This window comes from Ammospiza nelsoni, chromosome 2 (assembly GCF_027579445.1).
Source record: "Ammospiza nelsoni isolate bAmmNel1 chromosome 2, bAmmNel1.pri, whole genome shotgun sequence".
Taxonomy (NCBI): Eukaryota; Metazoa; Chordata; class Aves; order Passeriformes; family Passerellidae; genus Ammospiza; species Ammospiza nelsoni.
In genome coordinates, this window is record NC_080634.1 from 97,989,977 (window position 1) to 98,015,753 (window position 25,777).

Consider the following 25,777-nt stretch of genomic DNA (forward strand, 5'->3'; position numbering starts at 1 on the left):
TTTTAAACTGTCTTTTATATAAATAGAAAATAAATAATCATGCCTACTACTTACTTTGAAATAAAATAATCTTATTTTCTCCATTAAAATAATTTTTATTTGTATTGAAAATTTGGATAGAAATTAAAAGAAAACAACAGGGAAGTAAATATATCTGTAATAGTTTATTTTATATTATCTTCCAGTGTCTTTTCTATGTCAGTGGAAATAGCCTAAATGACTTTCCCCCATCCCAAAACAAATCCAAGACTATCAGCAGCTCTGATAATTTTGTTCCTTCCAGAAACATGCTACTCTGGGGAAGGAAGAAGCCTCTGGTTATATTATTGCAAAGTTAAATAAGCTTCCATCTATGGAAGATATAAAGTTTTCATGAGTATAGCTCCATCTTTTACAGTATGTATAAAATGAGACCTGAGGAGGTTTTTGTAAAGCAAGAAGAAAATCAGTGGATCTTGAGGAAGGATGGTTACCAGAGAACCTATAAAACATTGCTTTACACTATCAAGTAAGCATATAGCTTGCATTGCTGCTGATAATTGTTTTTACTTATAACCCAGAGGTTATTTTTGTGGAAATCTCCTAACATGTTCTGTCATCTTTAAAAATATGTAACTTCACAACAGCTACTAACAGCCGAGGAAGGTAATGTGATTCTGAATGATTCAGAGAGTGATTTCTGAACTAGGAAATCTTTTCTTAGAGAGAATTTAGGATTTTAGACCTTTTAAATAATGAAAGATCAGCAAATGGAGAGAGAGAACATACACATCTTTGAAATAAAAATAATATGCCTTTATTAGTTTGAAATTTAGGTTCCTCAATGCTTGCAAGATACTTGAGTAGAATGGATCTTTATGTTCTGCAATGCTTCTTCATTCTCAGCTCAAATAGTCTTAGAAACAACCTCAAGTATTCACTTCTTGTCCAACTTCTGGACAAGGAACTGACCAGACCTAAAGCAATGAGGGCACTTAGAACACCTCTGTGTGGGCCTTACTGACTGAAACAGAAATGATAACTGATTTAGAAAACAATCAGATCAAATTGTAATATGTTGCCAAGACTCTTGTCTTCTTAGCACCACACAAATAATTAGAGTTCAAGACCTCTAACAACCCAAGGTTACAGTCATACAGTTTATTCTAATTTCAGTAGTCACCAACCAGCTGCTGAGGAAAAACATGCATGAAGTCTTGATCTCCAGTAAGCTATAATTTAGGCAAGTGTTGTTAATGCAATAGCCAGGCAGAACAGGAGGCAGCAGCTGTAATTTCTGAGAGCACCATCATGGTATGTCCATTGATATATCACACTGATTGTTCAGTGAGTTTTCTCATATCTGACCTGTGTGTTGTCCTTTTGGAAAGAACTCTTCTTCTGCTTGTCCTGCATCTGCTTGTGCATTCAGTGGGGAAAATTCCTCCCTTTGTTTTGCTAGTTGTTTTTGGCCTCAGTCAGAGACAACTTCTAAGTTAAATGGACATCTGGCAACTTTAGTCCTCTTCAGACTTATCTGAAAGGAAACTCATTTAGCAGGTGCACACAAAGCCATTGGCAATTTATTGACCAATGAAAGAAAAAGAGGTCAGCCTAGACTGACATGAGCACCCTTCCGAGCAAGAGCATTACATGCCTTATAAAACAGAAAATTGACAATCAGAGAACACAGTGTCTGAAGCCAGACACATATTTCTAGATGTTCTATTTCTTTTTTTTTTTTAAACTACAGAGATTAGTATGTCAGAAATAGAAACCAAAGACAAAGATGTAAGAGTACTGAGTTCTCCATTTATGCTTCTGTATTCTGCTACAAAGTATATTGGCCTAAAAAAAAAAAAAAGAAAAAAGAAGGCAGTAATCTAAATTAGGCATCTCCAGTTACATTTTAGAAATTTCAGATATGTAATCTGACTATAAGACAGAATGTGTCCAGTTCTTTATGAAATAAGAGTAGGAATAGGACACCTGAGTTTGGTAGACAAAACTGTTTTGGAGCTCTTAAAATGGGAAGAAGACAAAATTTAAAATAATGGTGGGGTTTTGCATGATAAGTAGAAAAGGAAAGAGTGCCTTTAAATATGCAAGTAGCAGACTGATCACAGAAGGGTTTTAGGTGAAAAACATTATTTCATGATACACAATGGTCTTGATGTGTGAGTCAAAATTTAATAATAGTGTGGCATAAATTTTTTAAGCATGTTAGATCAGATGCTGTTGACTGTTTTTAAATTCTAAGACATTCAGACTGCAATTCATACGCTTAGCTATTTGATTCATCTAATGAAAAAAATCAGATCTTGTAATAGGCATGCATTGACACAGAGGAAATAAAGAAATCATTGTAATGCTCTTCTAGGATGATGTAGAGACATCTACTATCAAAATCCTGCCTAATATAGCTCTCAACTCTGTGTCTAGAACAAATATTTTGAAAATTCTGAGTTGATGAGAACATTTGGAGCTATGATTCATTCCTAAACACCAAGTATTTAGAATTTTGCACAAATATCTCCAGATGAGCTAAAGAGAGCAGAATGTTACATAAAACTTTGTTAAGAGTATAAAAGTATGACCTGCCATAGGAAAATGTGTGTATTGGACTCTGAATGATCAAAGCCTATCACAGAATCACAGATTGTGAAGGGGTTGGAATGGACCTTAAAAATCGTCTAGTCTTTGTGTTTAGAGATGAATGTCGTAGGCCTAGGAATACTTTCTCCTAGATGTAAGAAAACAAAAATTTTCAATACAAAGCTGATTGTATCATTAAGAAGACATTTATTCCTTTCAGTTATCAGCACAAAATGAGGCTACAAGGAGCAAAGTAGTAGTAGGTAAAGATGGTAAGAATGCCCCTGTGGATGTTTCTTCCACAGACGAGGACTGAATGACGTTCTCTGAAGTCAATGCACACCTAAATTAAATTAAAGTAGTCCTGAGGGAAATATCTTGTATTTCTGTATGTACACACAAATGTATTACTACCATTGACACCTTTGCTACTAAAGAAGAAAGGGAGCGCGTAAGTTAAATAGCCCCATAAATGCACTGACATTCATGAGACCAAATGCTCCTCATATGGCTCTCACCTGGCTGCATGAGGGGGAGTTAGCCCTAAGCAGAGAGGACATGAGCTCCTCTGTTTCTTCTTTGGGCCTGGAGGACAAAGCATGACCTTCTGGAACCTTTACATTTGGCAGTGTAGAAGGCTGGTACATGTGTGGTATGCAGACTCAGAAAAAAATTAAAGGCCAAATCAAATATGTTTAGGAATGAAACATTACTTTTTTTTAGAACACCTTGTGAATTGGGGCTTAGTGAAAGAATTGGAAAGCTTTAGAAATGTAATAATTAAATTTAATTTAAATAGAAATATAGGGTCCAGACATCCAAGACTCAGATAATCAGCCTGGACTTCCTTCAAAGACAATGGAGACAAAAAGGGACACTTGTAGATTGTGTATTATAGTTTGTTTTAATATTTCTTTAAAATCTAGATAGTGAAAACACAGACCGCTTAAATAGCCCTGGGAATAGACACAGGGAATGAATTTTTCAGACAATAAATTGCTGGATCATTTTTCTAGTTTACTGTTGAACTGGGATCCTGAAAACTAATCTTCCCCTGGAATTCTTAATGAGTGTTGGCAAAGTGGAGTGTCTGATGATGATCTTCTTACTGTACCACACTTGTACTTCCTGTAATTTGCACAAGTTCAGTTGCCTTTTCATTTTGTCTTTACAGCAGACAGAAAGTTATGGAAATTTTTTCTGGAACATAGCGGAAGTTTTTTCGCAGGGGGTCTTTTAGAGAACCTACATGTGAAAAATCCTCAGAAAGTTTCTGGAAGTACACATAACTGAAACTAAAATCTGATAATTTCAGAATGACTGTAAGTCACTGAAGACTACATTAATCTCTATCTGTGCTATTATTTTAAATGTATCTAGAACAACCGTACAGATAAAACATAGTTATGGACTTCTTGGGACTAAATTATTATGTTACCAATTTACTTTTTTGAGTACCTTAGAGTCTCTTCTCAGCTGTGCAGTATCCCATATGCTTGTGTCTAGATTTTTTTCTCACGTCAAGATTGTTGATTCCATGACACTGCCAGGATCTTATATAAGTAATTTAGGATTTTTCTAGTAGCTACTATTTTTTTAAATTCATCTCTCTACTACCTTGTTGGATATTTAAATATTTTCTTAAAGTAAAATTATTGCATTTCATTTCCAGTTGTTCATAGTGAAGTAAGTCTATTTATTTTTATTTATTATTTTTCATACCATAAACAACTCTTTAATTATGAACTGTTAAGGACTTTTACGTCTTCAAAGAGTTGAGTGCAGCATTTGTCACATTTCAAATTCTCTTGTTTTGTCAGTAACTAGCCGACTTATATTTATTTGTTTTTCTTGATTTAGATATGTTCATCACTGACGTCAATAAAAATCAATAAACTTATGTGAGGCGTGACTTCATTTGCAATATTGCTCAGTCAGAAATACATCTCTACAGGGAAAGAAGGGTCTAATGGAAGAACTGGTTAATGGGTCCTAAAAGAGTTTATGGAATGGAGTATTTCTGATGGACCTTGTGCATTTCCATAAATCTCAGAATATGACTACAAGGAGAAACCTGTCTGCAATGTATTGTAGGCAGAGAATTTGGCAATTGATCCTGTGTCTTGGTAGCAGTACAGTTACATTCTTCAGAGCTTACAGAGGGCTACAAAAGCCATTGAGAAGACTAAATTAGCTTAAGTATCAACCTTAATACTGCTGTAGCTGTAGCAAAGTCATAGGAAATAGGCTTTGTTTGTGCTCTTCGTAAAAGATTGTAAAAGCAAAACTGTAAAAAAAAAAAGTAAAGTATTATGCAATGGATTATAGTAAACTTAATTTAGTGAAAAATTGTTAGTAGACTTACAATGTTTATAAGTTCTTGTAACAGAATAAGATTGACCATCTAAATTCTGTCTATGAGCCATATTAATTTCATTAGGTAAAAAATGGTATTTGAAAAGAAAATGACCACAAGCTGGTAAAGTTTTATTTAAATCTCATTGTTATTAGCTTTCCAGGCTTTTTTATTTCTAGTCTTCTAATAAATACTCTATTTTTTGTTTTGAGGAAATCTCTTAGTTTCACAGTAAGCTACCTTTGTGGTAAAAGATAGGTTGAGGCAGGGTGAGGCTGTCAAACCCATGGCGTGTTATCTGCATGGAAGTAGGCAATCCAAGCAAGGTAGTGTCTGATGGTATCCTGGATTGACTTGCACATGTGCCTACTGAATTAAAGGACCTGAAAAATATTTCCTGTTAAGGTGCAGGAAGCTACTTGAGAGCGTAAGTTGCCTGTAGTGTGCTTGTTTCTGTGAAGATATGTCCTGTGCTAGGTGTAAAGCATTCCTTGTTTTTCTCCAAGGAGCAGGTGGCTGAGAGACAACTGTGGATCTGGATGTACCTCCGATGACTAGCTCAGTCCCTCCTTTTTTCTTGTCTTGTTCTCTTCAGTTCTGGTTCAGTTTTATTCTAATTGACAAATTCATCTTACCTGTCTCTTCACTCACTGAAAGATTATATGCTTGCTGCAGGGGATTTTTATTTTGTTGGGGTTGAAAAATGTATGATTTACTTGGCACATATAATAGAGAAGCAGTTTCATAAAGCCTGGTGAGAGAAGCTGGTTTTTGCATCCATAACCTGTTGTATTAAGAGAAAGGATGCACAGAGGTAATCTCAAGATATTTGGCACTTCAGCAGGTGGCAGGGCAAAATAAAAGAATATCTGTAGTCTCCAGTTCTTTGTATCTACTTCTGTATGCATTCCTGATTTGACACTCTGCCAAAACACAGTTCTCCAGAACATGAAATGTTAGGACTATCACTTGTTCTTTATTAGGGATATATTAGTTTGTGCCAGATTGCACACATGGTAATCAGTGGGATAGTGTGACCAGCTATTTGTCAGACTTCATAAAGTGATTGATAGCTAAAAATCTGAGTGTATAGAAGTGGAAGGAATTGTTCCAATAAATTCTGATATTGTACACATTTTAATATATCACCATACCATATTATTTCTCCGTAGCAAACCCTCACCTTATTATAATTCTACTTCAATGACATGTTTTTATAATGCTCAGCTTTTTTCAAAGACCAGGTTAACTTGCATGCTGTCCAGCAAAGCAAACATGAGGCAGTTATGAGGTATTCCCTCCATTTGCATTTAACATTATTACAATTAATCAATAATGTACCCCAAGCATTCATTTTATGAACACAAAAAGATGTCAGGCAGACAAATAGACATCAAGCAGATACAATGAGCTTAAATGTCTATCTTAAAACTATGTTGTAAATTTTTGGTACACTACTAATTGTGTCTTTACTTTCAAAAAATGTGGCTTTTCAAAAGCATATTCACAATAAGATCAATAGAACATAAATAATTTGTTTATATAGGACCAGAAACCAAAGTTCCAGCATTTATATTTACCAACTCATTGATATTGTTAGACAAAATTCATAGTCTGCTTTTTGCAATTCCTGTTTTATAAGTTTTGGGAAGGGTTTTATTAAGGACAAACAGAAATCTTAGAATCACTTGGTGTATCTAAGTTCTATGTATTAGACACTACATATTTCACTAGTTAAATTTTTTCTCCCCACATTTTTGTCAATTTTATTCTGATCCAGTGTAATGCATAAGAGTATGAAAAAAATTTAACACTACAAGAAAATTTTAAACCAAAGAATTTAATAAGAAAACATTTGAGAAATTATGTGATAAAGGAAAATGATAAAATATTTTGGTATTGTTGGGGCTGTGTCTTTTTTCTCATATAGCCATTATATCAGTAATTATACATGTAGGAGGCTGCATGAATTTGGTGCACAAATGTCTACACAAGAACAAATGATGTAAAAAAATTGTTGTTATAATGTTAAAATAGTAATGTTGAAATGGAAGGATAGTGGGGACAGTCAAAATATCAGTCTCATTTCTTATTCATCGTTGTGAAAATCAGTTTGCTTAGAAATTATTTGTGAGGTGTAAAAAAGATAAACATAAGAGTTTTTGTGTTAAGGAATGAGAACTATGGTTGCACCAAGTGAAACCAAGTCCTAACTAATAAAATATCTGCATGACAAAGTATTGTGGAGATTATCATGGAGAAGAAAAATGAATCTTGGAAAATGAAATAGCTGTATTGTGGTCATATTAAGTGAATTCTAAATGGAGAATTAGAATGAGGTATTTAAAGGGAATTCGGTAGGAACTTAAGGAGGTGAAGCTGTGATGATGAGGAAAATCTGCAAGTTTCCAAAGAAAAATCCTGAACCACTTAACATGGTTTCTCTCAGGGAGAAATCCTGACAAGGAAATGCAAGAGTGTCCTGCTGACTCCCAAACAAGGAGCAGAAGATTGACAAAATATATGCAAGTAAAATGATTGAGTGAATAGTCATATACAAAAATCTTAGATAATAAAATCAACTGTGGTTTTTAAATGTTGATAAAAGAAAATAATATTTTCTATTTCACCATTTCTGTGCTACAGTTGCATAAGCAGTTTAAGAAACTGAAGATCAAAGAGAAGAAAACAACATATTCTTCCAACTTTCAGTTTAATGAAATCTGGTACTGAAAGCCACTTAGTACAGAAATTTTAAAAAATTTTTTATGTAAATAGTCAGTTTCTCACTTTCTGTTCATAGAATACTATAAACAAATTACATGCTCATGGAGATCAGTGAATACTGCAGTCTGCCTTTTCTGCATCCTACAAATATCTTGACATGGTGTTATGCCTGCAGCAATCTTGTATATTAAATATCACTTTCTTACTTGAAAACAAGAAATGGTATACATACATGGTATGGATGAATCTTAATTTATTCAGGAGCTAAAGAAAGCAAACTGTATCTGAAATCTACCATATTCAGATTGTGCTTCACATGAATGGTGTCCTGCAGAGCTCAGTTAGAGAACAAGAAGGAGGGGCTTAAAAGGTATCAGTATTTATAGTCAATTAATTTATAGTCAGTAATTCATTTATAGTCAGCAATTGATTGCTCCTTGACTGGCAAATCTGCTTTAGATTGTTTTCCCCTTATATACAGCAAGCACACCATTGTAGATACTGTAAATTTTCACAATTCAGTAGTCTTTTCATGCTTATTTGTTCTGTCTCCCTCCTTTGGACTGTGCAGCACAGTCCAGTTTTCAGGTATTTCTCAGAAGAGAAAGTTAAAGTGCTGCAAGTCACCTGACTCAGTAATTACCCCAACTTTCTGTCTTTAGGGTGTTTCTAATTGTTGTCAAAGAAATTGCTGAGGATGTGAAAATTATTTTGGCCTAAATAGATATTTTCTTCCTAGCATACAGAAAGGAGTTACTGGTCATATTTTTAAAGCACTGAATGGCCTTCTTGTTCTTTTCATGGTTGCCACAGAAATCCTTGTGAGCAGGATAGCCCTTTGTTTAAGTTTTGTGGTCTTTTTTATAGTCCAGTGGAATGGTCAGAACATGCACAGAGAATGTGGGAGATCAAAGCTTTTATTCTGCCCAAGAAAATTTAAGTTCCTTGTATTTCCTGGTGGATCAGGTTGTCAGTAGTGTACAGGTTTTTTTGGATGTTCAATATTAGAAGCAATCAATATTTTTCCAGCTGAATCTTTATAGAGAAGAACTCAAGAATAATTCAAAGAAACACAAGGATAAATAGTATTTTGTTGACAGAGTTACTAAGTATTCACATGAAAAGGGGAATAAAGCTTCACTGGCTGATCATAGGATTGTTCACAAGTTTAGTTTGTGCAAATTATCAGAGCAGGGACAAGCACTCAAAATGAATCTGTAAGTAGTAGATTGCTGCACTATATATCCTTCTAATTGCCTAGTGTTTTGTTCTCTTGTTGATCAAGATACACAACAGATTTTCAGAAAATAAGCACATTACTTTTTGACATATTCAACAGTAGAATTTGGTTGGCTTTTTTTCCCCTTGGCCATTATTAAAATTTTTAGGCCAGAATAAATTTAAGAAAAATTTCTTCTGGTTCTAAGCACACAGAAGTCTTTAAGGAAAAAGATAACATAAAACAATTACTATTAGTTGTTTTTAGTACTAACAATTTTAATGTCACCTTCTGACAATGAGACGATAAATGTGAGCCCACCACACCAACGGAGCTAGAACTAATCAAGCAGGAAACACAGTGATCCTGTGGCTTTATTTCAGTGTCCTGGGTTGGATTTATTGCAGTAATCACAACGAGAATATTTTTTGTTAAATTACTTAAGACTCTCCTTTTATGTTAGGAAGGAATTGTTTCAATGAAAAAACCCATCCCATCTTAGGCAAGACCATGCTTTAGTTTGTTCTAACCAGTTAGGGAATTGGTATCATAATTTGCTTACTTACACATGAGGCAGAATGTTGATAAGGACTTCCAGAATAGAGCAATGTTGATAAGGACTTCCAGAGCAGGACAAAGCCTGTTGGTCCTGGCAAGCCTCTGCTTCTCACTACTACATTACTTGTGGAAATACCCTAGAAAATAGAATGGGTCAAGGAAACAAAGCCAACAAACAAAAATTCCATCACATTTCTGGCACAAAATCTAGTCTTGGTAAAACAAAACAAAAAGATATTTTTGAGAAGTTCTACTAAAAGACAAGCCTGATTTGGGGACGCAGGCTGGGGAATTGGAGCTGGCAGCTTGCCCTTGGGCAATGTGGTTGATGAAGACTCTGCTGCGTGAGGGCTAGAGACTTCAGCTCCATGGAGCGTCTGGGTTCTCCCAGGTGGTTCATGGCTGAAAGTGTTTCTGTCAGACCTATCTTTGAGACAGTTAATGGGTTCAGCTCTTCACAGAGTCTTCTAGTTAAAGAAATCATGTAGAGTTTGAAGTGATTTTTTTAAAAGACTGAATATCTTTTACAGAGGCTTTCTTTACACTTTAAATCAAAGTTGTAGTTTTGTTTTGTTTTTTCTTTTCCTTTTAAGTTTTAGGTTTCTTTTTCCATTGCAATGAGACATGAAAGTTTTTTCAAAATGTTAGAAATTTCCACACATAGAAATGGCCACTTCTCTGGGAAAGGACAGCATTATCTTTCCAGACTGAATTCACAGAGATATTAAAACAATGATTCAAGTTAAATCACAGAAGACAGAGCTTATCCATTTGCAGAGAATGTAAAAAGATAATGAGATCTGAAATGCATTTTTGAAATACTTTTGTGCATTTGAATACATACTGGGATCAGTAAAGCTTTAATTAGAAACAAAACCAGCTGAAAAACCTGTAATACTTGGGTAGAAGAGAAAAAATGAAAACAGAAAGAACAAATAACAAATTAAAATTCTCAGTCGATAGGGGAACTAGTTAATAGGCACAGATTAGTAATTTTATGTATACCTTATAGACACAATAGGAAAAGATAAATGTAAATTTAAGATAGAAAATATTGAGTAGAGAGAAAAAGGAGAAAGTAAGCCATTTAGAAGTAAATAAGTAAGCCATTTTCATCTTATGGTTGCTGACTCTGCTTTAAGCAGCAGCATATGGAAATATTATAATATTGATAATATTTAATATAATGTTAAAATAGGCAAAGTAATAGTGCTTTGCAGAAGATACTACAAAACAGAGACATTTTATTTCTCTCCTGCAAATTAGTTAGATTAAGTGTCCCTTAACATCTGCTTGCCTTTATTATTACTTCATCCTTTTACCTCTACTATTAGAAAATTATGGCAACTGAGATCAATTAAGACCATAGCTGTTACTAATAAAGGCCATATAATGATACAAAACAATATCATCTTCTTGTGTTCTTAAAAAAATCTTTTAATTTTCTTCTATTTTTCAGAGTTAGTTGATTATTTTTCTTCATGGTTAAGCAATATGTAAAAGACAAAATATTCCTATTTTCTAACTCCTGTGAATGTGCGTCTACTAAAACTAATTTTTTCTTCTGGATTTCTTTCTGCAAGGATTGCCTCTCAAGTTTTCTTACATTTTCTCAACTTTCCTAGTTCATTTTTTGGTTGATTTTTGTTGTTTTACTTTTTTCTAACATTCAAATTGAACATTTTCATCTTCTCTGTAATCTGTAATTGTCTTCTAAATGTTCTAAACCCTACATTTCTAACAGGCATTAGAAGCTGTTGTATGACTCTCAGATACAACTTCTCAGTCATGCTTTACATTTCAGGATTACAGTTCTGGCAAATACAGAATAGGTTTTGCCATCTTAGTTCTTTGTGTATCTAAATTTATTTTCAACAGTTTTGTTCATACATAGTTCAAATTTGACAATATTTTTTTCACTTTTGTATTTTATTATAAACTCTTTACTCATTTCTGATTAAACTTCAGCATTTGTGCATTCTTTAGTATTAAATTTCTGTGAAGGATCATTGATTTTACAGGTAAAATGTGTTGTAAATATTTCATTAAGCATTTTTAACAGAAACAGTAGACTTATCAAAAAGAAATCACCTTGAGAGAAAGACCTCATGTAAGTGACTGTCTTAATAAGAGAAAAATATTGCAAAATATTTTATTCTGACTTCTAAAAGTCAAAGTTTCATTCATCACTTCTTAATGTGAATGCCATTACATTTAAGAAAATGTTAAACAAAAAATAATTTAAACTTGAAATTTTTCAAACACCTTGATCACCTTTTCTAGCTAGCAATATGTTTATAGAAAATGAAGAGATAAATTTTCAGTCCCATTCCAGGATGGAAAAACTCTCAGATAATCTAAAAATAATTAATGGACCAGGAAATCCTTTTCTTTGCAGAAATAGGTAGCTATGGTAAAAAGTGAAATATCATAGGTGGATGAAATGCACAACTTTGGCACTTCAGAGTAGAGGGGAGTTTGCCAAGAAGGGAAAATATGTCAGATTTTTAATGGAAACTGTTCCTGAGCTGGTGTTCTGTGGCAGACTTAAGGAGGCCAAAAATCCAGTGCAGTCAATGGTAGAGGAGGAAAGTCCTGGAGACTAGAAGGAATCTTGAGCAGGGGAGGAAAGAGCTGCAATGTGAGAACTGGAAGTGTCCAGCTTGCCAAAACATTCTGCTGCCATTCAGCTTGTCATTAACAAACAGATTAGTACAACTACTATTTGTTTCTAGATTAATGGGAAAAGTAACAAAATTTTTACATATATATATATATGGTTTTCTGCATTGGCCATCAAAAACAACTTTTTAACACTATTAGGACATTTTGAATCATATCAATTATACATATATATCATATTTGTTCCCATATCAGTAAGTAGTATAAAAATGTATAAGATGATTTTTAAATTACTTTCAATCGACATTGTAATAGCGTAGAATTAAGATTCAGAATTTCACATACTTTTTTAATAGAGAGGTGTTAATACAGCCTCTTCATTTTTATGGCACCTTTACAAATACAAATCTTTGCATATGATCCAATGCTGTCCAATAAAGTCTAAGACAAAATAAAAAGAAGAACAAAAGAAAAAAAAACTGCAGACATAGAGCTGCCTCAAGAGAATTATCAGGCTATTATGAGAGAAAGGCATGAACTTATAGGTAGTGTAGAACTAAATTGGGTTTTTTAGAGTCCTTCTAAAGGACTCTAAAAAGGACCAGAGCTCTAGCATCACAGAGAATTATCTTTTGCCTCTGGAAACAGTGATGCATAATGCACCTTCTGCACAAAAGGCTGAAAACTTGCCCAAGCACCATAAATGCAAATTGCTGCTTTAACACGGCCAGCTGACTTTAGTACCTTAAGCAGACAGAAGGCTGAGAGGGAAGGGAAAGGGAACTTTGTGCATTCCGAGGCAGCACAGGGATATTACTGCTACAAAATCAGCAAAGGGGAGTATTTTCACGATGAGTAGTGAGAGATTGTATCCTGGGACAGGAGACACTGAAGACAGTGTGAACTTCACAGGAAATGCAATTAAAGTGGAGTTAGTTCTTTTTATGTCCCTGGAATTCATATTTCTACACAAGACAGTTGAGAAAAGTACTTCTGTTGACTGTTTTTTACCACTTGGATGAAGTATTTTTTTAATCTACCATTATCTTGGTGGTAATCATTAAATTAAAGAGCTATTTGTTATATGAGCCTATGAATATGAAATTATAACACGTTAGGTATATTTTCCAATGCAGTAAATGCTGCATATTCATTTGTCCACCTTTTCAGACTGTATTGTGTGTTATAATCTGTGTATACAGAGTACTAGCCTTTATGACAGACATAAACGTGCGAAGGAAAGATACCCAGCACTACAGAAGTTTTGATATATGCTAAATTCTTATATGGAGCTGCTTTGAAAGATAAGAATTTGTATTGTGAGAACTCCATAATCTGAAAGTGAAAAGGCTTGAAACTTAATTTAAACAATTTTAATCATAGCCTCTGATAAATTGAAAAGATTTATTTTCATGCAAGATTATATGCTGGAAGACAGGAAAACAAGAAACTTTCTAGAAGAAAAGGTAAATGGTTTATAGAAACTATGATAGAATAAAAAAACCTCTGCTATAATCTCACTCAAATCAATCTGTTAATGACAAGTTTAGGTTATTTGGCTCTGTGGATATAACTACACTGGCAGTCATTTACCACCTTAGAAAAAATTATTAAGGTTGTCAGACGCCAATCACTGGAAACCATTGAGATCGCAGAAAATAGATTTTTCCACTTGTCTAAAAATAGTTAAGTCATAGAGAAGAATGTAAAGAATAAACTGTTTTATCTAATGAGATGAACTGTGTGACAGTTACTTCGAAGGACTTTTCAATGTCTCCTCCAACTTGTTAGAAAAAAACTAGGAGTATATAATCTCACGTAAGGTCAAACTTTGTTAGTCTGTATCTTTAACTTGAATGTCCCCAGCTGGATTTCCAGGTACTAAGCACTGTGGAGGTGTTTCTTTGAACTGGAAAGACGGTTCATTGTTCATTGAACTGGGTAAGATTTTGATTCCCCAGCATCTCTGGATCATAATCACTGTCTTGAGCACAACCTTCAAGTGACAATGGCAGATGCACAACCATGTGATGATGACAAATGAAGGTACAGTATCTCATATGCAGACTTTTTGTGTTAGCTCCAATTGTTGTGTTAGTTCTTAATTTTTACTTAGTGAGAAGGGAACATTGTTCCAAATTTTTTAGTCAAGATAATAGTCACACAAAAAAATACTGCTACAATGGTACTATCTTACCCAGAAATTATATTTAGGTAGAATAATTATAGTTGAAGGTAAAGCCATCAGTATTATTGCTAAACAACTTCCTCTTAATTGGCAGTTGTTTCTTGAGGTACAATAAAGTGAAGTATAAAGATCAAGAAAAGTACAACTTTGTAGTGGAGTTTAAAATACATCATTCCTCCTTCTCCTGTAAGCATTTCACTGGCTAAATTTTATAGCAAGAAGCAAAATTATAAGATATATGGAATATACAAAGTGACACATGCTAAGATGAAGTAATTCATTTTTCAGCTTATTAGACTATTTTTCATCCTTCCACCACACATTTTCTATACAGATTTCTTGGTACTTTTCTACTTAATGTAATAGATATTATCAAAGTGTTACAACAAAAAATGTTTGTCTTACAAGCATACTTCCAGTTCATATGAACAGAAGATATGGAACAAATACCATAGTTATTTCCAGATTTTAGAGGAAGAACTATGAGAGTAAAAGGAGCAAACCCACAGTTTCACTCTGGGTTTGGAAGAGGGAGAGTGGGGAGTGGGGTGAAAGGATTGAGAACAAAAATTGACAAAATGAAAAAAAAAATTCAAGCTGAAGACTTGAGAACTGTGATCAGCCAACAGTTTGCACAAAACATTCTTTGCCAGAATTTCCATTAGTGCTATAAAAGGACCAGCATCACTCTTATCCCTGGAAACACATGACTCTAACCATCATTTTGTAGCAGAATTATCAGAAGAAGTTAATGGAAGACAGATGTCTATTCAAAACTTTTTTGTAGCTTTTATTCACACTGAAATTGAATACTGAGAAAGAGATGAAAAATAATTTACATCAGAGTATAAAACCAGGTGAGAAAACGAAACACTTTTAGCCTAGAAAGAAAATGTTACAAGAATAAAAAAAGAACCCTGGAAAAATAATTTATAGGAAAATTAATTAACTTTGTTTTTCTAGTGAGGTTGTTACATTCTGTGTTGTTTTAATGGATGTGTTGCCAGGGAATATTTGATGATGAAAAAGTGGAAAAGAAAGGAAAATAATAGAAACAGAAAAATATATCTAGTTTGAAGTATCCAAATTGCAGTCTTTGAAGGAATATAATTTTAAAAAAGGAAACTGTCGCTGTGGCCAGACATGCACAGATAGAAAATTACATTAGTTCAGTTAATTAAGTTTTGCATCCAAAATGATGAAACTGGCAAGAATGCTGCAAAAGACAATATTGTCAGATAAGAAATATAAGATAAATGTATGCCAAAGAAGCTGGCTCATGCTTCAGAGTTAAACATACTGTATTAAAAGTAATTTTTGTGGAAATCCTGATTAATTATCTCTGGAAGGATGATTTTTATTCCAATGAATTTCTGATATAGTCTTTTTTGATTCTTGCATAATAATCATGTCTTGTGTGTGTATCTAATTGTGTAGATACACTACAATTAGCCTTCGGCAGGACAGAAATTTTAGAAACTGACAATTAAAAAAAGACCAAAAAAACACCAACCCCCTCCCCCCCAAAAACAAAAAACCAGACCTATCCCTTAATTGCATTATCCTTGTTACAAAGATTAGCTGTGGATCCATTTTTCAATACTCTTCCCTCTTTAGTGAAGATTCTTGGGAACTGGACATTGGAACCTCTCATGCCTCTCTGTCAGCTGGAATACTCTGACTAATGCTTTCACCTAGAATTTCCCTCAGAGGTATAGAATTTGCCTTTCCAATATCCTAACAGTGCTGGGCAGGTTAGTATGGAAGAATTGTGCTCCCTCTTTGGCATCTTGTGGTAGTTCTTGTGATAGCCAGCAAAATACAGCAAAGAGACACATTTCCAATCATACCCCAGGAACAGAATGTCTGTGGATATACCACTCACTGCAAACTGAAAACATCAATACCTGATGTTACATCAATACCTGATCAATACAGCCATGCAGAGCCATGCCTCACAGGTGACAGAAGAAACTGTCACTTCTTGGGGTTAATTTGGCTATAGAGAATAGATTATACATTTCAAATGGAATGTCTTCTGATGAGTGGAAACAAATTAAAGCTCAGTATTTGCCTCTGTAATGAAAATATGTTTGCTCAAGATAAAATTTCTCAGTGTGTGTACACTTCACAGACATACAAAGTGAGTAAAAAGATTTATCTCACTGTTGATTCCCAAAAAAATTGGAAACTTTGAGTTTGAGATGAATGATCTAGCTTTTAGGACTAAAGAATGTCCAGATGAATATCCAAAATACTAATTTAGAAAATTCTTTCTTGTTCTAATAATACAGTATGTATGCACTACCATCAAGACGAAACTGGCAAACTGGGGAGCTCTAAGGGCAATCTTTGGGTTTAGATTTCTTAATTCCCACTACTTAGGTTGAAGCTAATCCCTTGTCAACACATCATCAGTCAACTAAATATTTAACAATTATGCTATACTGTAGAAATAGCTACAACTTTTCTTTCTTTTCTTTTCTTTAATATAAAATCTGTATATATTTGTTTTATTAAGTTTTATTAGACATCCTATTCATTATATAAATAAATGAAAAGTTAGCATTCTTTATCAATATCTCACCAGGACAATGTGAGTTAATTTTGTCTTGTATACTTCTGCTGCTAATATGTTATTTAGGAAAAATACACACACACATGCACATACATATACATATATATGCACACCTACATATATATATATATGTTGCATTTGTTCCAATGCCAAAGGAAACTGTGCTTCATATTTTGAACAATAAATTCCTTCGCATTTAGTTTGTGCTGTCATTCAAAAACATAATCAGTTTTTGAATACTCTTTTTAGAAAGGTTTGGTTTGGTTTGGTTTATTTTTTAAATCCTCTTATAAAATATAGTTTTTTAACTTTTGCTATAAGAGGCAAGGAAAAAAAGAAGAATGATCTATGATTTGCTAACAGTGAATGCCTCAGAGGTAGAGCACCAAGGAGTCTCTTAAAGAGCTGCAAAACAATTCTGATATGAATATTTTATTTTCTAATGCAAAACTACACTGAAAATAACAAAACATTATAAGAATAGTGAAAAAAATAAAAACATCTGCAAAATACAATATTATTTTAATTTTCCTGTAGTGGAGTCAAATACATTGGGTTTTAGATACAAGGTACTATTCATTTAAAAGTGTTTTGCATAAAGAAGTCCACAAGAAGTAAAAGACTCTATATGAATTATAGACCTGGTATCAAGAAACATCCAGAAGCATGCTAAGGTGACAGTGTAATTGGATGTGGGACCAGACCCTTGTTTGCTTTTGATTCCTATTTACTTATGATAAAGCAGCATAATTCCAAATTCCATCATTTTCCTTGAGTAGGGACAACCTAAAACTGTGTCCTTCTTCTACGAAATAGATGCAGGATATTTTTTTTTTAAACCACTGAGTCTAAGGAATGAAAATAACAGCTATGCTGCCTTCTTATTTACCTTTTTTTTGTTTCTCTTAATAGAGGGGCAATACTTACAGGCAATACTTATTTAAAGTGAAGATGCAACCTGAAGTACAATATAATTTGATTAATTTCAGGTGTATTTTACATACTGCTCCATTGTAAAAAGCACTTCAATACATGATAATGAATTGTCTTTAAGAATGCATTGAACACTTGACAGAAACTGTTTTATGCAATGAATTCACTCTGAATAGCAGAAAAAAAGAGAAAAAAATCTGGAAAAATACACCAAAAATTTTATGCCATTGGTATAGAAAATTATTTTAAACTTTAAACTTTCAGATTAGGCATGCCTAAATCTCAATAACCTCCTCCTGCAATGATAATTTTTTGTGATCCTATGTGGAGATAGTTACATTTTCTAGAGATTTACTGAAATGCTATCATACCTTTTTGCAATCCTATGTTCTCTTTTTAGCTGCTTTGAAGCTGAACAGTCACAACAAACTAATTTTTTCCTAGTTACTTTATTCAGTGACAGTAAAATCAAGTGGTTTGGACATTACGCTTCCTCCCTTATAAGCAGCCATTTTGCTGCAAAACAAAGCAGAAGAATGAGGATTTTACAGAAGAAGTTTCTATCTAATTAAATTTTTTGTATCATTAAGAAGAAAAAAAATTACAAACATTAATTTAAGGAAATGTATGATCTCCTTCACCTAGGCTGTTGAATTTTGTCTGTAGTATAAAAATAAATATGTCCAGAAGATTTGCTATTCTCTAGAATTTAGATCTGCTGGCATGCACTGGCTTGTGTCTGCATGATCAATTGATTTAACTGTCCCAAAAATGACACTCTTATGCAGACTGCATATTATGGATTATCCTTTGTCTTTGCTAACTCCTATGAGTCCAGAAAACTGAGTTGAGTTTCAGCATGCAGGAGCACTATTCAATTCACTGATTTAGAGTAGCCAATAAGTACAGCTAAAGGACAAGTTCTGCTCTCTTAGGTGTAGCTGTGGGAAACTTGACTTTAAGGGGACACAGAATGGTTTTCTTTGTGGAAATGTGAAGAGTTTGTATGTTCCTCAAAAACCATCATGTCAACACAAGAGAAGAGGCCAGAGCCTTGTCTCATCCTGTTTAGAGCAATATAATGAATCTCTCAGGGCAAGCTATAGAAATATTCTCACTTTAGAAAAAGGCAAAGGAAACCAGTAGGACTTTTACTCTTTACATGTTCTATCAAAGTTAATAGAGGAAGAAATTAAGGTTTTGGATATCACTCATCTGGTTAAACAGATATCTACTTTGAATTGTTATGTTATTTTCTTGTTTCAGCTAGGAGAAAGAGTAGTTATAGACTGGGCTTTCTATCATCCCCAAACAGCCATTTAAAGTAGGTTGTATGAGTCATATTCTAAAATTGTCAACATATCACCCATTGACTATAAAGGTAGCTGAAGTTTCTGGTTCAGCAGACACTTTTTAGGTAACCTGAATTCCCACCTTTCCTCCACGCCAGTGCCTTGTCTGAGCTTTCATGAAAAACAGTTCACATTTCATCTCTGCATGCTGTTTTAAACTGTCAGAACAGAAGAGTGATACTGTCAGGGCTTTTGCTGTTTTATTTTTCAGCCTTGTTGTATTAATGTGAAGAGCATCTACATTCAGGGTTGCAGTAGAAAACTGTGTCAATCAGAGTTATCATAGTCTGCTTAAATGATGCAAGAAAATGAAAAGCTATTCAATAGATTTAAATAAAATTTTAAAATACTGCTTAAATTCTGTTTTATTGCAATTTTTATTCTTTAACATTTTAAACAGGAACATGTATCTTATTTTCCTGTCAAATGAATTGTAGTTCCATTAACAAGTATGGTCACACACAGAGCAAATAGACCTATTAAAATGAAACATGAAGATTCAAACATGTAAGACAATTATATTTAAAAATTACAAAGAAATAAAGCAGGAACTGAAATTTTATTCAGCCTATTATATAAGCATCATTAAATAATAGAATATACCAGTAAGCTATCATTGGCACTACTGCTTTGTTTAGTTTATCTGTACTACCTTTTAGTCTTACAGCAGATAGTTTGAGTTGTTCAAATTTTAGAAAGAGGAAAAAAAATAGATTTAGAGCCCCATATAATATTTCAATCTGATGGGTTTTCCTGCCTTTTTTTTTCCTATGGTGATGGGGTTTTAGGGGTTTTTTTTGTTTTTTTTTTTTTTTTGTTTGTTTGTTTGTTTTTTGGGGGTTTTTTGGGTTGGTTTTTTTGTTTTGTTTTGGTTTTTTTTTTTATTTCTGGGGTTTTTGGGGGGGAATTTTTGGGGGTTTTTTTGTTTGTTTCTTTGGTTTGGTTTAGTTTTGGTTGGTGGATTCACAAGGAGGGACTCTTGTATGTATTTTGGTTTTTATTTTTCCTGAAGTTTTTTTATCTGATGGTTTTGATGTTTTATCTGACATTTTAAGCTAGAAACTCTAAAAGAACAAAAAATTAGGCTCATGCAAATTATGGAACTTTGATACAGAGTTAGGAAATTATCTTTAATACTAAGAATTGTCTGTTTTCCTTAGTTTTGCTGTTTGCATCTTACTACTCATGAGTACATGCCTTCTTAAGTATTTCTGGTTAGTTCTTATCAGCTTTAATTCAATACCAAAAGTTAGGATTTATCTTGGAGAATACAATGTTAAAAAACCACAATGAACTCAACATAATGTATAGGAAGTGGGAAGGAATTCTCTGCCAGAGGTTTCAGATAAACATCAAAGAAATGCCCATGTCACTGTGAGAGCATTTGAGTCAGACTCAGGTAGCCTGAACTCAACACTAGATTCCCCACTAGTCTATTGGTTGTCTTGGGACATCATTTAACATTGATAACTATGCCTACGCTTCCTATTTTCAACAGTTTTAGCTATATTCCCAAAGAAAAGTTTCCTGGTTTTCCATGATATTTTGAAACACATCCGAGCCATAATCGGAGCAGCCAGGAGGCACCTGTTTGAGTGTGTGCTCCAGAGGTCATGCAGCAGTCATGAATGGCTTTTCCATAATGTGTCTTAGGATCCTTAAAAGTATCCTGGGAAGGATGCACAATGGGGTTCATACTGTGTTGTCATGTTGATAAGGCAGAAGATTAAACTCTGTTTCATTTACAGAGCACGCGCCCATGATTTCTCTGCAGCAGGGTAATCCCCTCCATACTGTGAAGGAATCATGTTCCACATAATCAAAAAATTGTGAGCACAATCATTATGCTCACGTTAGAGCTTTGCCTAAAAAGCAGAAAGCTGCTCACCTGCCTCAGCAACACTTCTTCTTCCCTGATGTTGTGACTCTGAGAGATAGGGTACCTCACTTTCTCTGCAAACCTTACTCTACTGCCAGCATTGTGTTGAGACAGGGGCTGCCCAGTGCTGCAGATTTTCCTAACCAGGAGTAATGTCCAAATATCACAATCACATTTTGAAGGGTAGTGAAGTGTAAAACTTATATGTATTTCTGAAATCCTTGTTCTTTCAGTATTTAACTGTAATCCATGTGCAGTACAAATGCAAAATGGAGAAAAGTCTTACCATCTTTACCTGGACATTCCCTGGACATTCCCTCTGCTGCACAGCATATGAAACTACTGCCTTCCCACAAAATTGCTCGATTCTTCCTATCCCCTGCATGCCATGTCCACAAATTGAAATGCTAAGGAAGGCTGATAATCACCTGACTTTTTTATCACAGGAAACTGAACTTTCAATCCATGCTGACACAGAAAATTCTGAAGTATGCTAGGTACAGTTGTTAAACGTTTGTGCTGAAAGGACAAAAATGGGAAGTGCCTTGGAGGATCTGCTATGCACACACCTATAAACAAAACCTGATTAGCTGATGACAGCTTTGATTGAAGCGACTATGAAATGGTAAAATTTAAGTTTGAGGAACTGCAGTAAGACCAGTGGCTGACTGGAGATCCCAGATTTCAGAATGGCAGATTTTGACTTGTTTGAGTGGAAGTCTTGCCTTCCTGTTTTTGGAAGCAGCAAGAGCAGGGCTCCTCCCCAGGGATGGTGACTTGGGAGCCGCAGGTGACCCAGTACCAGCCAGGCAGGATGCTGCACTGCTGAAACAGAGCACGGTCTGAGCAGGGCAAGCAGAGCAGGGATAATGACAACAAGAGATACTTTCAATGCTCCAGCCATCATGGGAGAAGCTGATGCAGTCAGTGAGATCCAAAACAAAATGGTGGGAAATTAAATGACAGTTCACAACAGCTGGATGCAGGTTTGCTTACAGCATAGCTTCCTGTGTCCATGCAGGCAGGGGACTGGCTAGCTGAGGAGCTCTGCAGAGAAAGAGACTGATGACTGAAAGAGACTGCTGACTGAATCACCAGTGCATCTTGCAGAGATGAAGGCTAATTGAATATTGGACTGCATTATAGGATTACAGCCAGCAGGTTGGAGGAAATTTTTTTTTATTTTCAGCTTACCAGTTGAGAGTCTTCATCTTGAATATTCTACCATTTATGGCCTCCCTGCTGCAAGAGAAACATTGATAAGCTGGAGAGAGTGGGTAGAGAATTTAGCTCTGAGGAAAAAAACACTAAAGGAGGATCTAATTGTTCTTTTCCAATACCTAGCAGGTGACTATAGAGAAAGAAGTGCTGAACTATTTTCAGGCAGAAATTTAAAAAGCAATTGGTGCAACTAGTTGCAAAACCAGAAATTCTGACTGGAGAAAAAGTCATCAAAAACTTTTTAAACACTGCAACAGATTGCCCCAGAAGGTTGTGGAATCTGTCCTCAGATATTTAAAACTTGATTGATTATGGCTCTCAGCGAGCTGATTTAACTTTGAATTTAACTATGCCTTGACAAACTGACTTCCAGAGGTCATTTCTAAACAGTTGCATGGTCTTGGAGCAAGGCAAACAGCTTGGAGTAGATTGATGAAATCCACACAGAGCTGTCTCCAATCCAAGCCAAGTTTTAGCTAATTTATGAGTACACATAAGAGAGCTAATCCAGATATGTCATGTACCTGCTGTGGGTAACTCCCAACACTTGTAGGTCAGTACACTCATTCCTAGCCAGGGTCTGCCGTGTGCCAGCTCAGTTCTCCCACCTGTGTCACACTCCTGCCCAGCAACATGTAACCTGGCTTACAGTATCCACCATCCAGGAGGACTGAAAATACTGCTATCCTCCTCTTTATGGTTCCTGGGATGTATGCCTTTTTCAAGGGCCAAAACAGGAGCAGATTTGGCACTATCTGCATGCTCAGAGTATCTCTTCTGCCACTGTGTAATCATTACTGAAAGTCAGGTGCTGGGCCAGCTAGAAGATTTTGCTGGCTGCCTCAGGGATGTTCTGGCAAAATAATGTATTAAGGTAGGTGACCACTGCTCACCTCACCTTCTCTTGATCTATGTAGATACCTGCAATATTATGAAATAACTGTCTTGCCAGATTCACCTGGAAATTCTGAGGAATGCATGACTTTGCTGACATTTCTAAAAATGAATTAATGTAAAATATACTCTCCAAGCACATTTTGTCCTGGGGTTAGCTTAGTTTAGGTATATCTGTGCACTAAAAACAACTATTTAATTTATGTACCATAGTGATGTCTGAAAAAATGAAGCTTATCAGTTTTTCATAGGCTTTCTTGAACACTCACTCCAAAAAATCCTGTGAAATCAGAAACTCAAGCACTAAAAACACCTCCTGAACCTGCCTTTAGGCCAGCTATGGTTTGTGACTAAGGATTTTGCTGTACTAATTTTGGGGCCTGAGAGAGGTAGAATGGAACTTCATTTTATTTTTGAAGGGGGATTGTCTTGAACAGCCAAAGAGATGGTATTTACGCTCCCTTCTCTGTTATTCCTGCTGCCTTTTCCTGTATGGAATTACATAGAAATCTTCCAGGAGAATCTGTCTTTAAGATACATTTTGTTAAGACTTCTGTGCTGAACAGATAGCATTGTGTCCCAGAAGATCCTGAGATATGTCTGCTGTCTAGTTTAAAAGATATGTAGATGAAAACCTGGACACTCACTCTGAAGGGAAAAATCTCTGAAGATAAGTTATGGGAGTTTGCTTGGGAAAAGACATATTCAGCTGGGAGAAGTGCTGGAGTTGGACAGAATGTAAATGGGCATTAAAAAAATCTATATGCAGTGAAAATAAAATTGGAGGGTTCTCTCTAAATTCAGTAGTAGTGGCATGACCTCATTTGGTCATATGTACCTTCAGACATGTCTAATTTTCATGTTTTATGGGAAAAACACCCCCAATTCCTTCTTTTCCCCTCCCTCATGTTTATTCCTTTAATGGGTTTTTGGGGGGCTTTTTTCCACAGAAAATACATAGGAGTTTGTAATTAAATGATCCCAGAATGCAACTCTGAAGTGTGCACTGGAAATTCCTTCTGACTGCACTGCAGTGAACAACTTGTGCCAGAGGCATGCTATCTAATTACCATTCACTTTCTTGACTAGTATTGTGGGGAGGGAAAAGGTAGTGTGCGATCAAGTGAAATATGAAACAATAAAACAAATTAAACTGCATGAAGCAAGAGGAGGAAAAATGAGATGGGAGTTGTTTTTGTTAAATGTTTACTGTTCGTACACTGCCCGAGGCTTAAATTCTTGACTGTTAGAGGATTTTACAGTTTTATGGATACCATCAGAAGATTTTAAAGTATTGTGGTTGGTATTGCAATTCTTGTTGATAGTGCACATTCCTTGCTTCTCAAGCACAATATCTAGTTTGGTGGTTTATTATGTGTTTCTTGAAAATCATCCTTCAGCCATTCTTAGCTCTAAACCCAATAATAACTAGACTGATTCATCCAAAAAACAAATGCTATTGGAATCTCTCCGTATTCCTTTTCACTTTTAAAGACCTTACTCTTTTCTTCTCCATAATTCACTTAGCAAAATCCTTTGCAAAGCCTCCGGTTTCCAATAAAGGAATAATTGTCATTGAAGACTGAGAAAAAATTCTGCTTCTAGTCACGACTTTGTAATTATTTCCTCAAGCTCTGTCTTCTATTAATTATGAATTTATTTAGAAAACAGCCTGCTCATCAATTGTTTAGTAGCAAAGAAGAAGAAAGAATATTCATAAAAAGAAAAACATGTCTCAAAAATCAATTTTAAAAAATATTTTTTTCTGTATAGATAAGTTTCTGTGTCCCTTTGGGACACAGAAACAGATATAAGTTTCTGTGTCCCTTTGGAAAATTAATGCAATCACAAGCCATTAGTAGAAGACTAAAAGTTTTCCTCCATTCACCTGTTTTCTCTCATCTCATACATTTCAGCTAAAAGATTACCACATATTAACTGATACACACAGTATGAATGCAAGTGAAACTAAACACACATAATATATTTTGCAGCTCTGCAGAGAAGTATGAAATTGCTTGCAGAGTTTAATCTACATTCGGTATTCTTTGATGGGTCAGATACTTAATTTCTTACATGCAATAATGGAAAGTGTGCCACTGCAGACCATTCCCACAATAGTCCGTATTGAACTTTGTTGCTAATACAAGCAATTTGCCAGTATGATCTATCCACTTGGGTGCTAAAAGTTCCTGAAATTTTAAAATTTGGACTAAAGTGATGACATTGTTTCTTTTTGTGCAGATATTTTTCTAAGCTTCCTCAAAATCCTAGACAGAAGTCAGAATTTCAAGCATGTTACCTCACCAGCTCATCCATGCAACAGTGATGAGAGCAAACACATCAGGGGCAAGCTTAAAACTCAGTTACAAATTGCCTGGGCTAGACAACATCTGGCAAGAAAAGCTTCTTCTTTTCTTCTTCCTTTTTTTTTTTTTTTTTTTTTTTTTTTGACAAACACAAAACTTTGCAATTTCCTTTTATGGCAGAGTAATGATCTGCAATTAATTCACGGTTATATGACCAAGCAATCCTTTCCATTGTGAGATGCTTAACAGAAATATTAAAAAGAGAAGGATGAGGACAAGGAAATTTGAATTCCCATTGTTACATAAAATACTAATCATAAGTGTTGCAGTGCATCAAGTTTTTTCTGAGGGGGTCCCTTGGGACTTA